The following is a 15,115-nucleotide window of genomic DNA, read 5'->3' on the forward strand; positions in this document are numbered from 1 at the left end:
TCTGCGCTCCTCTAATTCTGCCCTCTTGAGCATCCCTGATTATAATCACTCAATCATTGGTCGCCGTGCCTTCTGTTGCCTAGGCCCCAAGCTCTGGTACTTCCTGCATAAACCTCCCCGCCGCTCTTTAAAACATACCTCTTTGACCAAGTTTTTGGCCATCTGCGCTAATTTCTACTTATGCGGCACGGTGTAAATTTTTAAATCTCATAATGCTCCTGTGATGCACTTTGGGACATTTCACCATGTTCCAGGCACTATATAAATACAAGTTGTTGTTGTTTTGTTTCCTTACATAAATAACATTAGTATAGTGAGTTCTTGTAAGTCTGGTTATAGTCTTGTCTTTGACTTTGCTTTTTCTATCTTGCTCTACTGCCAACAGCAGAGTTCCACTGTCCTTCAATCACTTTTACACCAATCTGTAGTTAACAAATAGAAATTCCCATGTGCACATTTTTAAATATCAGATTGAAGCAATCAAAACGGCTAATGGAAGGTTGGTCTTTATCTCAAGGGGACTGGAATACAAAGGGGAGGAAGTTAGGCTTCATTATACAGAGCCTTGGTCAGATCTGGAGAACTGCATTCAGTTTAGAACCTCAGTAAGTTTATATTTGCTTTGGAGGGGGTGCAGGGCAGGTTCACCAGAATCAACCCCAGTGTTGCAGACATCTTTCACAATCAAGCCCCTCGTCTCCTTCAGATACTCTGGGAGGGGGGGGGATTTTAACCTGAATAAACAGATGGGTTAGGAACGAGGGGATAGTTAAATTGTTAAAAATCAGAATCCCAACTTGAACCCACCTCCAACCTGCCCACTTCCGGTTTTAGCGGAGGCGGATGGCCAACATGCTGCCAGGAGGCGAGGCATCAATTTAAATATTACAATAAGCCTGGAAGCCTCTGCTTTAAGCTAAATTTTGTTTTTAAACTGTAACTGGTCGGATTTTACACACTTTGTAAAACAAGGCAGTTTCAGCAAAGTGAGGACTGCTGCATCCAGGAGCTAAGTGCATTTACAACAACCTCATGGACCCAGGGTCCCTGCCTAACGTACTCCCCATGATCGGAGAGCCCGCACAAGGCCTCCGACCACTCCACGAGATCTTTCACCCACTCCCCCCTTCTCTGACCTCCGATTCACTTTGGACCACCCCTGAACTATTCCTGGGCCAACCTCTCCCCCAGATATATTCCTAGGCCGACTCTCATGAGATCCCTCCCTCCCACCCTCCTCTGTATGGCCTAGTGCCGCAGGCCTACCCACCTGTAGCCAGTCAGCCTCTCAATCTGGATGGCTGCTGGTGGGAAACAGAGGCCTCACATGCAAATAAGCACCTGTCGTTAAAGTCAGCATGGGCTCGCGGGAAACCCGTTCTTCTGGGTTTTCTGACCACCTGAGTCCCCCCACACCCCCGCCCCCACAAATCTGCCTACCCCATGAAAACCTAGCACTGTAAACAATTCTTTGATTAGTTGAGAATGTTGAGAAGATTAGTAGAGATACATTACATAAGTGTGATATTCCACTGGGATCATGGCATGCATAAATACACTATTGATTAGGAAGTTGTCATGTTTTTGCACCTACCCTTAATGTGCGATTTAGCGCTGAGGTTTGAAAGCTATTCCAGATTGGGGGTGGGAGAAATCCGTCCTGATGCAAGGTTACTATGGGTCATGGAACCAAAATTTGCGGCACCAGAAATTCAAACATTGAATGGGGGGGGTGGGGGATGGCTGGAGGGAGGCTCATTGCGACCAGAGATTACTCTTTTTTTAAGAATCTTTTCAAAAGGTGAAATTGTTTGCATTGTCTGAGGGTATTTTTGTGAAACTAATGGTGCTGCGTTCAACATTTGATTTTTAAGCAACATCGTGAAACAGTCTGTGTAATGGATATAATTTTTTATGTAAAGATATATATATATATATAAATATAAAGACACACACACACACATATATATATATATATCATCCTGAAGGAAAAAGAGTAACATTTTAAAACTTACTTATACAGTTTTATTTGTGTATTTTTTTCATTTACTGAGCCAATTTTATAATGGATCTAGCTTCAGCCGAGAGATGCTTTGCTTTTTCTTATGTCCAGAAATCATTTACGTCTTCTGTAAATGCTGGGCCATCTGTGCTATGTTATGTTTGGCCTTCCTCCCACCCGCTACGAGATGCTTTGCAGTTGCAAAGTTCAATTGATGTTAGTAAAAAAACTCAAAAATTGCTTCTGATGTTACATAGACACAATGCATTGTTTACTTTAAAAGGACAATACCTTTAAATGCATCTTGTTGTCATCATCATCAAAAGTGAAATCCATGATCTGCACTTTGAATGTTGCATTTTAAATAATGTCCCACTTATTGATTAAAGTATATTATGATTGATATCACTGCAACAAATTGACATTTTTAAAATTATTGAGGCATTTAAACAAGACTAAATTGAATCCGAGTGTCTTTGAAATATTAATGTCTTGTTCAGTCATCTTTCTTCCCATCCACACTTGCTCTCTCACTCCTTATCTAAATCGTACAGCTTATAATATTTTAGCCAGAACAAGTTACTGTTTTAAGCACCATGCAATTTTACAGCACCTGTGACAATTCTGTTAATTTTGGAGCTCTGCATTTATGAATCAAAAACAGCACCATGTATTACGTGATGCTGTGTTTAATTCCAAAACATCATTATATGGTATGTGAAGGAAATCAAAGCCATGATCACAGTAAGAAAAAAAATGAACAATGAGCAATGCATATGTAAACCTAATGGATTATTTTAAGAAGAGTATGTTGTGTCCTTTTATATGATATGTAATGCTACAGTGCTTATTTAGTCACACACAGCTACTGAACTGCATGCTAATTAGAGTTAAAAAAAAAAACTGTGATCTGCAATAGCTTGGTTCTGGCTTTTACAAAGGTGCTTGTCTGCTTTTAATCAAGACCAAATGGTGAATTTAGTTCCCAGCCTGAAAGTCGCTCGGTGAAACAGAGAGGAAGTTGTTCAAGGGAGGAAAAAAATGGGGGAAAAAGATAAACAGACGATGGTTTAAGAAAGTCTTTTCATAAATGTGGATACATAAGTTGTGGGCAGTCCTAGTGATCCAATTCAGGCACTCTGTCAAACTGGAAAGCTCTGTTGCTGCGTGTTTTATGTCAGCACTATTCTAATATGCTCAAGATGGAGTTTGCCCTTGTGAATTTACATTGTTGGTGGTTATCTGTTGCTCTGGAGGATTCTCAGGAAAGGTAATAATGCATGTTATCCACTTTAGAAATCGTGATGTTTAATCTGTTATTAAATAAATGTCACAATTACTACAATAAGATAAAGTCAGTTCCTATTTTTATGCAAACCTTTTGAGACTGAGACAGATTTTATAATTTATCCACTCCTATGTTTATAGCTGATTAGAGTAAGAAGAAACTGAATCTAATAGTTATACAAGATGGCTTGAATCACTATACATTCTGCCATTATGGTATCTTCCCCTTTTGTATTCTTTTACTTTCTTGCGTCTTTTTTCTCGTGCACTCACTCGCACATGTATATACTACTTGGAGGCAGGAAATCGTTTCCAGCCAGTCTGGGCCTGGTCACTGGGCCCCTTCACAAAACATTCGTTTCGTCTGAATTTTGGAGACAGGAGACGCTGGGAATAACTTGACAGGATTCGGTTCAGTTTAGTCTCATTCCTGCTGCAGTGTGTGTGCTCTCAGTATTACACGCTGAACGAAACTGCTTGGAGTAGGTCATTGATCTCAGTAAGGCAAACAAGAGAAAACCTTTAAAACTTCTGCACCAGGATTACGATCAGATTGTGGAATATGATGATGTCAGTCATTTCTGTGGCTGTGTGTAATGTAGGTAAGATCTTCTTTGAATTTCTGTTTTACAGTAGTTCTCATAGTTCTAGCCTGTTGCAGCCTAAGTTGTTGAAGAGGTCGATGGTGAAATATGTTTTACTGAACGGGCTGGCATTATGAAGCACTGTACAGTGGACAAAATTATACTGGAAATGTCACTTATTAAAACTAATCATAGAAACATTAGCAAACACAGCAACACACTGAGATGGTCTCATTGCATCCACAACCCGTTCAAAATCTAAAAGTTCTGTTTACAACTCTAGATGCCATCAATCTACCACATCAATAAATGTAGCTTCGTGGCATGTTTCTCTGTAAAAATAGACATATTTTAGAGTTATAGATAAATAAAAATGTAGGGTGCTCTTTGTTACTGGTGGCTTATATACAATAAGGTGCCCACACCTTAACAGATGTTGATACCAGATTTGCTCTGCTGCATACTTTTGATGTATGTTTGAAGCTAATTGGTTTAGTAGCATAGTTAAGTTATTTAGTTGCTCAATGGTTATCCTATTTTGCAAGCAGCTGACATTTGGTAAAGTACATTATTTCACAACGGGTGCTTTGAGCATGTTATATCATTTTTTATTGCAGTTCAGCTGTAACAAATCAGTTTTGTATCTGTGTCTATGTATCTCACTGAATCTAATGAATTATCTGAGAATTAGTGCTTCATCTCTCTGCCATATCAACCAGGTCATCAAAAATTAAGAAGAATGCAATTTAGTGTCTTTATAAGATTAATGATCTTAAGTTTGAAGCATTACTGATATTGAAATCTGTGATTAGCATTTATGAGATATTAAGATGAAGGAGCATGACCTTTGGGAGGTAAAGGAGCTGAGATTGGCCACCGCCCGAAACGAGTCGCACTTACCTTTTCCGATGTGTTCCATCCGCCTCAATGCATGGGGCAGCCAATCGGGAGAAATTCAGCACTTCATGATTTTTTTTGAAGCGGGGCGGAAGTGGCCTCATCATCGGGGTGGAAGTGAGGTCGGGCCGGAGTAGCTGTCACTAGCGGGGCGGAAGTGGGGGCAGGACGATGTGGTCGACAATGCAAGTCATCAGCACGTGCTGATGATGTCATCGCGCTGGCGCGTCACAACGCCCCTCCCAATCAGTTAAAGGGGAGGGCCACTGCGAACTCTGCAGCCACTTTAGTGGCAAACACTAGGCTACCAGGGAGGATTTCGGACGGGCCAGCGGCCTGGCACCCAAGAGGGTGTACCAGGCTGCCTATTGGCGGCCCAGCCGAACCCACGGCCATAATTGTCAGCCCGACCTGGCAGTCGGCCGACAAAAAAAAAACATGGAGTCGCCAGCAGTGCCACCTTCCCTTTAAGGGCAGCCGCGTCACCAAGCCACAGAAAGGGCACCGACAGCAAAAGCTGTCAGTGGCACCGACTGGCGGTGGTGCCGCTCCCACCGGGCAATTCCGGAAAGGGGCAATTTCTTTCGGGGCAATTTTGGGAAGGGGTTGCCGCCAGTCGGTAAGGGCTCGGCACGTGCACGAAGTGACGGGAAAACGGGCAGAGTGGTCTCCTACACCACTAGGAGGGCAATGTTCAAAATGGCGGTCCCCTTCACGGCAACTCAGCGGCCAGTCCGCACCAATTCGTGGCCGGCACTTTCAGGCGGCCACGGGCCTTATAGAAAGGGGCATTTTCAGCCCCAAAGTGTTTTGTAACTATATTATTTATTGTTATTCTTTTCCTCGGTGTGTGTTCACGTGTTTGTATAGCTAAACCAGATTCTCAGGGGACAAGTCATGTTGTCAATTTTTATTAAAACAAATGCATTGGCTCCACCAATAACTCAGTTGGTAGATTTGTTGTCCAATGTGGAATTAAATCCACATCCCCAGTTCAATCCCTGCTCTCTGTTCATGTCAGCTGGGGTAGTGGTGGAGACTACAAGTGCCCCAGTGCCCTTGGGCCAGGAAATGGACAATTTAGCTGGGATTACCATTCCAGATTGCTACCCACTAAATCCTCCTGGAATGTACACATGTGTAGACATCAAGTGAGGGAAGGAGCAGTTTCGCAGTTTTGAAATGTGGTCACACATCTACTAAGAACTGGATTATGGCCTCAGTTTATGTATGTATTTGACCATACAACAGTATTTGGAAGATACCCTCAATTGCCAAATACCCTACAACACTCATTGTGTAGGCTGACATAGGTAAAGTTGCTGAAGGATAGCCAGCATCATGGAAACATCTCAACAGAAATCAGTGGCTTCAAGAGAGAAAGAGAGAAAATTAGACGGGATAAGACAAACACAATTAACACTAAGGAAAAAGCAAAAGGTCATTCAATACTTGGAAAGAGAGATTGAAATGATCCAAATTGAGTCAGTTCGGTTCCGTTGACTGCATATTTGAATTTGGACCAATTTGGACCTGTGTCTTTTTTAAAAATGGATGTGTCCATGTACAAGAGGACAGATGTCTTTCTATGTCTGCATGGCAATATTTCAAAAATCCTGCTGAGTGGATCCTGTCTGTGGCTGGACCTTCAGTAACAAAGAATCTTTTTTTAAACATCTGATCCCTGTTTATGTAGCAGGGAAAGTGTAAACTGCCTTGTGGTATTGATGCGGCCATTCATTCCTGACCATCTATTGGGAAACCAAGGAAGAAGCCTTTACCTGGTATTGATACTGTCTGATATGGGATGCTGGTTGTTACTCATGAATATTTACATAATAAAATAATTTTATAGAGCAGTTTCACTTACACTAAGGATTATAGGTAATATTTGTCACCATTTTGAGGTGACTACCCTGATGTCAAAATGTGAACTTCAGAGATCGCAAACATTTTTTGAACTCCTTCCAAAACTCCAAATTGCTAAATTTTCATCCCTATGCTTTGTTAGTATTCATCCTGTAGTGTCCTGATTTGAACTTCTGAAATAAAAATTGAATCACATTTAGTAACAATAGCATCAGTAACATACAATTATAGCACAACTAACATGTGTTTTAGAAGAGTTAATTAATAACGTTATCAAAAAGAATATATTAATGTAATCACATTAAATTATTAATGCCAAATGTTATTAAATTCTGACTAGAACATTAATTCAATTTCTACTACAGAAATATTTGAAATCCTAATCAGTTTTATTGTCTTTTCTGGATTATTCTCTGTGCTTCTATTCCAATAAGAATATTGGGCTATTCCTATGATGATATCATGGATTGAAACTTGGATTAACTGTTTAAAGTTGTGACATCACCCAGTGGAACAGTTCACAAAATAATAGAATAATTTAGTTTATGGCCTATATTAGCAGTTTTGAACTTTTAAACACTGCTTTATTAAGTAACCCGTTAGTTGTCAAAATTTTTATAGGACGCTATTAATTTAGGATTTGATTTACGAGCAGAATACAGCAAGAAATCAACTTTTGATGTTGTAAGACTTGCATTTATATAGTGCCTTATCACATTGAAACTTTTCACACATGAATTACTTCTAGAGTGCAGTGACTTTTATTATTTAGACAGATGATGCAACCATCCTCCACCAGCAAGATTTCACACACAGCAGTGAGATGAATCACCGGTTAATCTGGGTTTTCTTTAGTATTACTAGTTGGAGGAGGAATGTTGGCCAGGACACCAGAAGAACTGAGAAGACCTGCTTTTCTTTAAATAGTGCCATGGGATCTTTAGTGTCCACCTGGACCATCAGACCTTGGCTAAATGTCTCATCCAAATATAGCACCTCCCATAACGCAGCAGTCTCTTAGAATTGGAGTGCCAGCCTGGATTGTGAGCTGAAATGCTTGTATGGCACTTGAACCCATGACCCTCTGGCACATTTTTGGAATCCTTGCTGCTGATGGTTGACTGTTCAGTGTCACACATAACTGAGTCCTGGAGGATTCCTCCATGTATTTCTCTAAATTTTCTTTAAAAAATTCAGAATCATAAATTTTACGTGATCATTTAAGATATTATAACGAGGAGAAATGTGTGCATATCAAAAGCTGCAAAATATTTTCAGAGCTGAGAGAGTTAAGTGCCAGGCAATGCTTGCAGGCCTGGAACTTTGCTCGTGCATACACTGATCAAGTGTTTGATGTCTGTTAAAGACAAAGTGATAACATATGTGCAAGTATACCCGCAAAAAAAACCATGTAGAGTAAATGTTAAGTAATTTAGATGTATTAGAATCCCACATCTGTGAATGCATTATGGCTTCTGTTTTACAGCAGATATTGGTGCATGGCTACACCTCTGTCTTCCTTTCAAGCTGCTGGCTGTCAGACCTCCTGTTTGTACCCTGCTGTATGAAGCCTGCAACCCAATGGTCAATCACAGCCTATGTCTGTGCTCTAAAAAGGCATATCCAAGTGTAGGCTAATAGTCTCCTGAAGAATAAGTGGTGACAGTTCTTATGTAGAGGTTAGTGGGTAGAAGAAGTACTGTTCTAAATTGCTTATTAGAGACAGTCTGTTTGTTTCTTCCCTTGTCCCTCCTGTCTTGAAGGCACTGACTCTTGCAGGGATATGATTGCACACAAGTGCCAGTGGCTGCCTAATACCTGACCTGAGTAACCATTCATGTGTGAACCCCAAGAGTGAGTGTCAGTAAACAGTTTAATTTGACTGTGGAGGACTCCACAGCTAAGCACTATGCTGTCCTCATCTGACTGACAGTCATACGTGTGCCCTTGGCAAAGGTCAGTGGATCGTGATTAGGAGTGGAAACGCTACCCAATTTTTTTTTCTTTTTGGTTTCCTTAGCCTCGAGACCTTGAAGTCAATTCTAGCATTTCTGCAGCTTCCCTGGCTGAGATTAGCCAACTTAGCACAAACCCAAGATCTTTAAGACTTTAAAATATAAGAGAAAACAATTTACCAAATTATTTTTCATGAAGGCGATGACCCTTCAAACGTGTACTTATGTTGGACCTTTCCTGTGATACAACTGCGATATTTGTAAATGTTATGACTTCATTATCAGATACCAAGGTCACCACTGCTTGCATTATATTGGGGTGGAGTGGCTGAGGACAAAACAGAAACTGAGGATACATTACTTCTGCCTCCCCACTCCTAGTATTTTTCAATAAAAGAAGAAAAATACTGACCTCTTTATAGGACACTGCTCTTGCTAAAAAGTGGCCTTTTGTTTGTGATTTTTTTTTTGAGGAGACAACAGTCCAGAAATTCCACAGTGGGACGCTAGCAGACAAATGTTTAATGCATACGTGCTTCTCCCCTGCCAAAAGAATACTCCCATAAATTCCTTCTTCCAGCCCATTTTCAAATGTTGAATTAGAATTTGTACAAGCCCTTTTGCTAAATACATTTAGGCTTTGAGCAAATGTGGACGACAAAAGGAAAAATTACAATTTGATTTATAAGTCATCTTGCTCTAGTCGAAGTTACATGGCACAATCTTGAAAAAACAATAAGCTCTAATTAAAAGTTACCAAAGCTTAGGCAGTTTATTGTCCATATACTTCTTAAAATATCTGTGGTAAATAATTTTGTTAAACTTGTAGAAGCATTTTTGAGAGCATATATGGTCTTCTGAAGCTACATACCTTTGGTATTCTCTTACCCCCCTCTCCCTTGCAGGTTCCCTTCCATCTCCCTCCCACCTTTTGACGACATTCATTGGGTGCCCAGCAGGGATGTGGTCTCAGACCTTCTTTCTTCCAGTCCAGTATCAATGTTATTCTTGGCTGGTGTTACTCCTCACTGGCACAGCTGAGAATGGGAACACAACAAAATGGAGGGTCAAGTCTCTGCTTCCTGGTGCCACCTATGAATAGAAATTAGATATCAGCTGATGCCTTCTGTTTTGAAATTAGGTCTTCAAACACCCACTATCCCACTTACTGAACAGGAGTAACTATACATTTTTTTATTAAAAAACCATAATTCATCCTTCTTAAAACTGGTTCTTACTGGAAGATGTCAAGGGTAAGCATTCCAGTGGTTTCTTCATTTAACTAGGCCATAGTTAAGTTCAATTGATGGCATTCAGCTTCTTTAATAATAACCAAATACATTACCCCGTACGTTGCTATATATAGATTTACTTATCTGATTGCGTATCTATCGGTTTTACTTTTATGCAGTTGTTTTTAATGGAACCAATTTCAGTCACTTAATATTTCTACTCATCTTTTGTTCCCTATGTAATGTATATTTTGTGTTTTGGGAGGTTACAAACTCTTGAGGTAAGAAAAACATCTCATTTACAAAATCAATTGTGAAAAGATGTGCATTAGAAAATCATCTTGGCAAAGAAATGCTTTAAACGTGAAAGTAAATCTGCAAAAGTAGATTTTCAAGAAATTTTATGAGGTAAGTATTTGAAAGACCGTGGACCAAGTGAAATCAATTCTTTAGCGAACTAGAATGCCAAATTAATAAAAGCCCTCATAAATCATTGCAATCAACATGGCACTTCTTTTTGTGAAAAAGGTCATAATGCAAATTGTGTTGGCTGGGTGAACAAAAGCCTGCATAATCCTTATGGAATTCATGCATTTGTGATCTGTGATCTGTATGGCTTTGGCATTTTTTTTTCCAGTGTTTCAAATCCCACAGGATTGGTTGCATTTCTCATACATCCCATCATTTGGAATTAACATTCACGTGACTAGGAAGCAGGAAACAGAGCAAGAGTCAATATAATGCTGGTCAAGTTGGGTTGAGTTCTGTTCCATTAAGAATGTCTGTTTAGATTTATATTTTATACTTTTTCCATTCTCTCTTCAGATGATAAACTTTTAACAGCATTCTGGTATGCACAGCCTGTAGCCACACATACCAGCCAGGAAACAAGCTTGTAAGGAAGTGCTGGCATGTACTGAACTCTCAAGAATGTTTATTCATGTTAAATTTATCTGCTTATATTAGATATGTTCCTGCATGAACTTATCCATGCACTCAACGCACAATCTCAAAATGTTCTTGCATCTGTTTACCACACTTACTTCTACGTTATGTTCTAAACACAGACTCTAGATGTCTCCAGATGTTCCTACAGAATTTAATTTTAAGGACCTATGTTTGTCCATACTAAATCTAACAACTACAGTAGCTCCTTACTCTTTTATTCTGTAGTTCAAGATGTAGACAGTTTAAATAGTTTTTGACAGTGAACACGCACAACAATCTCTTCTTGTACTTCTCATTAATATATTAGTATGATAATGGTACGGGACTAGCAACATAGTGGTCATGAGTTCATTCCCACCAGGACAAGTGGTGAAATAAAATTTAATAAATCTGATAATTTGTGGGTTAGACCCAGCAAAATAGTAAGAATCTTTTGGATTGTACCCAACTGGCTCACTAAGGCCCTTCAGGGAATGGAACCTGCCACCTCTACCTAGTCTCTATCTTTCCACATTGTCAGCTTGTGCACAAAAAATCTAAGCTGATAATCCAGTGCAGTGCTGAAGGAGCGTTGCACTGTCAGAGGTGCCATCTTTCGGATGAGACGTTAAACCAAGACCCCGACTGCTCTCTCAAGTGAACGTAAAAGATCCCATGGCACCATTTCGAAGAGCAGGGGAGTTATCCCTGGTATCCTGGCCAATATTTATCCCTCAATCAACATAACAAAAAAAAGCAGATTATCTGGTCATTATTCCATTGCTGTTTGTGGGAATTTGCTTGTGCACAAATTGGCTGCCACGTTTCTCACATTACAACAGCAACTACACTCCAAAAGTACTTCATTGGCTGTAAAGTGCTTTGAGACATCTGATGGTCATGAAAGGCCCTATATAAATTCAAGTCTTTCTTTCTTTCTCCCCTATATGCTTGACTGTTCTTGCCCTCAGAATTGGCTTAGCAAGCCACTAAGTTGTCAACTAATCATTACAAAGAACCGTAATAGATCATCGTGGGAGCTCCATCACCACAAGGACTTCAGCAGTTCATCAAGAAGGCTCACCATCACTTTGTCAGGACAACTAGGGATGGGCAACAATTGCAGCTTTGTCAACATCACCCATATATCAAGAACAAATAAAAACAATAATTCTGCAAACTGGGAGTTTGGGCATTGAGTGAGTTAGTATATTGTCCTTTCACCTCTGCGACCCGAGTTTAAGTCAAACTTGTACTGGTGAATTGAAAGTCTCCTCTCTTTGCTGACTATAAGGGTCCTATTAAATGACAATGAGCTAGAAATTAGTCTCATGTGGTGATGTAAAATGGGCAGTAACGATCGGCCGTCCCTTATTCACAGCGCCATATATTCAGCTGCGTTAACTGCAGTGGATCTGTCTATCAGGTGCTGCATATAACAGGAGGCTGATCCCATACCGCCCGTTTTACACCACCACCTGAGACTAATTTCTAGGCCTATGAGTTTTTCATCCTGGCTACTAATGGATATGAGTTCATACTACAAACTGCTCATAAATTGGGACTAACGTGTAATTTTGTCAGAGGAAGACTGTTGTGGAAAATAGAAAATTCATACTACATAGCAGTGTTTGACTTCTAGGGTGGTCACAAGATCATAAGATAATTATGGATGAAGAAAGCCATTTGGCCCATTCGTTCATCCACAGAGAACCTTGAGATCCCCCCATTTCAGCATTCAATTGTTTCCTAAAAGATTCCTTTGTTTTTGTTTTTGTTTGTGAAGAATTTCCTCATCAGTCCAAAGGTTACCTTTTAGCAGCCAGAACCTGTGTCCCTTTCTCTTCTCAATTAATTTAAAGTAATATTCTGGGTTTATCTTTTCAATTCCCATAATTTTCTTGCATACTTCCACCAGATCACAGCTCAGAGGCCTCCTTTCTAGGCTGAAAAGCCCAGTCTCTCCAGTCTGTTCTCATAACTTAGACCCCGACACTAGGGGGCAGCTTTGCAGCTTTTTTCTGCACTGCCTTCGGCGTTTGCATGACTCCCTTGTTCCTCACAGACCAGGGGGGCAAAATTGCCCCCTTTTCAGAGGCTGTTAGCAACTTTGCAGGATGCTAACGTGGCACAAAACACATTACCGGCTCCCAGGAGGGCAGAATTAGAGGAGCGCAGATATCTCCAGGTGGGGGCGGCGGGGGTGGGGGGGAGGACTGTGGAGCTGGAGGAGATTACAGAGCTAGGGTGGGGCGAGGCCGCAGAGGGATCTGCAAATAAGGGTGAGAATTTTGAAATTGAGGCATTGCCTAACCAGGAGCCAATGTAAGTCAGCGAGCACAGGGGTGATGGGTGAGTGGGACTAGATGTGAGTTAGGATACGGGCTGCTGAGTTTTGGATGACCTTAAGTTTACGTAGGGTAGAATGTGGGAGGCCAACCAGGAGTGCATTGAAATAATCAAGTCTAGAGGTTACAAAGGCATGGCTAAGGGCTTCAGCAGCGGATGAGCTGAGGCAGAGGCAGAGACAGGCGATGTTACAGAGGTGGATAGACGGTCTTTCTAGGGCCACTTCCTTAAGTATTCTGGGATGCTGACTATCAGGCCCCGGGGATTTATCGGCCTTCAATCCCATCAATTTCCCTAGCACAATTTCCCGCCTAATAAGGATTTCTTTCAGTTCCTCCTTCTCACTCGGTCCCCTAGTGTTTCCGGAAGGTTATTTGTGTCTTCCTTCGTGAAGACAGAAGCAAAGTATTTGTTTAACTGGTCCACCATTTCTTTGTTCCTCATTATAAATTCACCTGAATCTGACTGCAAGGGATCTACGTTTGTCTTCGCTAATCTTTTTCTCTTCACATATCTATAGAAGCTTTTGCAGTCAGTTTTTATGTTCCCAGCAAGCTTCCTCTCATACTCTATTTTCCCCCTCCTAATTAAACACTTTGTCCTCCTCTGCTGTAATATAACATTCTCCTAGTGCTCAGGTTTGCTGCTTTTTCTGGCCAATTTATATGCCTCTTCCTTGGATTTAACACTATCCCTAATTTCCCTTGTTAGCCACGGTTGAGTCACCTTCCCCGTTTTAGTTTTACTCCAAACAGGGATGTACAATTGTTGAAGTTCATCCATGTGATCTTTAAATGTTTGCCATTGCCTATCCACCATCAACCCTTTAAGTATCACTCACCAGTCTATTCTAGTCAATTCACGTTCATACCATCACAGTTATACTTCCTTAAGTTCAGGACCCTAGTCTCTGAATTAACTGTGAAACTCTCCATGTTAATAAAGAATTCTACCATATTATGGTCTCCCTTCCCCAAGGGGCCACGCACAACATGATTGCTAATTAGTCCTTTCTCATTACACATCACCCAGTCGAGGATGGCCAGCCCTCTAGTTGGTTCCTCGACATATTGGCCTAGAAAACCATCCCTAATACACTCCAAGAAATCCTCCTACCAGTTTGGTTAGCACAATCAATATGTAGATTAAAGTCGCCCATGATAACTGCTGTACCTTTATTGCACGCATCCCTAATTTCTTGTTTGATGCTATCCCCAACCTCACAATACTGTTTGGTGGTCTGTACACAACTCCCACTAGTGTTTTCTGCCCTTTGGTATTCCGTAGCTCCACCCGTATCGATTCCACATCATCCAAGCTAATGTCCTTCCTTACTATTGTGTTAATTTCCTCTTTAACCAGCAACGCCACCCCACCTCCTTTTCATTTCTGTCTATCCTTCCTGAATGTTGAATACCCCTGGATGTTGAGTTCCCAGCCTTGGTCATCCTGGAGCCATGTCTCCGTGATGCCAATTACATCATATCTGTTAACAGCTATCTGCGCAGTTAATTCGTCCACCTTATTACAAATACTCCTTGCTTTGAGGCAGAGAGCCTTCAGGCTTGTCTTTTTAACACACTTTGCCCCTTTAGAATTTTGCTGTAATGTGGCCCTTTTTGCTTTTGCCTTGGGTTTCTCTGTCCTCTATTTTTACTTAATGTCACACCACTTTTTAAGAAAGGAAGAAGAGAGAAAAAGGGTAATTATAGACCAGTTGGCCTGACATCAGTAGTGGGGAAAATGTTGGAATCAATTATTAAAGATGAAATAGCAGTGCATTTAGAAGCAGTAACAGGATCGGTCCAAGTCAGCATGGATTTATGAAAGGGAAATCATGCTTGACAAATCTTCTATTGAGGATGTAACTGGTAGAGTGGACAAGGGAGAACCGGTGGATGTGGTGTATTTGGACTTTCAAAAGGCTTTTGACAAGGTCCCACACAAGAGATTGGTGTGCAAAATTAAAGTACATGGTATTGGGGGTAATGTACTTATGTGGATAGAGAACTG

At 40.8% G+C, this 15,115-nt stretch overlaps 1 protein-coding gene across 1 annotated transcript in view; it reads left to right on the forward strand.

The window, feature by feature from the left end:
- The first annotated feature begins 3,833 nt into the window (after positions 1-3,833).
- dlc1 (DLC1 Rho GTPase activating protein) overlaps positions 3,834-15,115 on the forward strand; it is a 696,855-nt gene continuing 685,573 nt past the window's right edge. Inside the window, exon 1 of the mRNA XM_070869823.1 lies at positions 3,834-3,887. The gene's annotated coding sequence lies outside the window, so the exon portion shown is untranslated. The remainder of the gene's footprint in view (positions 3,888-15,115) is intronic.

Source organism: Pristiophorus japonicus, chromosome 2, assembly GCF_044704955.1.
Source record: "Pristiophorus japonicus isolate sPriJap1 chromosome 2, sPriJap1.hap1, whole genome shotgun sequence".
NCBI lineage: Eukaryota > Metazoa > Chordata > Chondrichthyes > Pristiophoridae > Pristiophorus > Pristiophorus japonicus.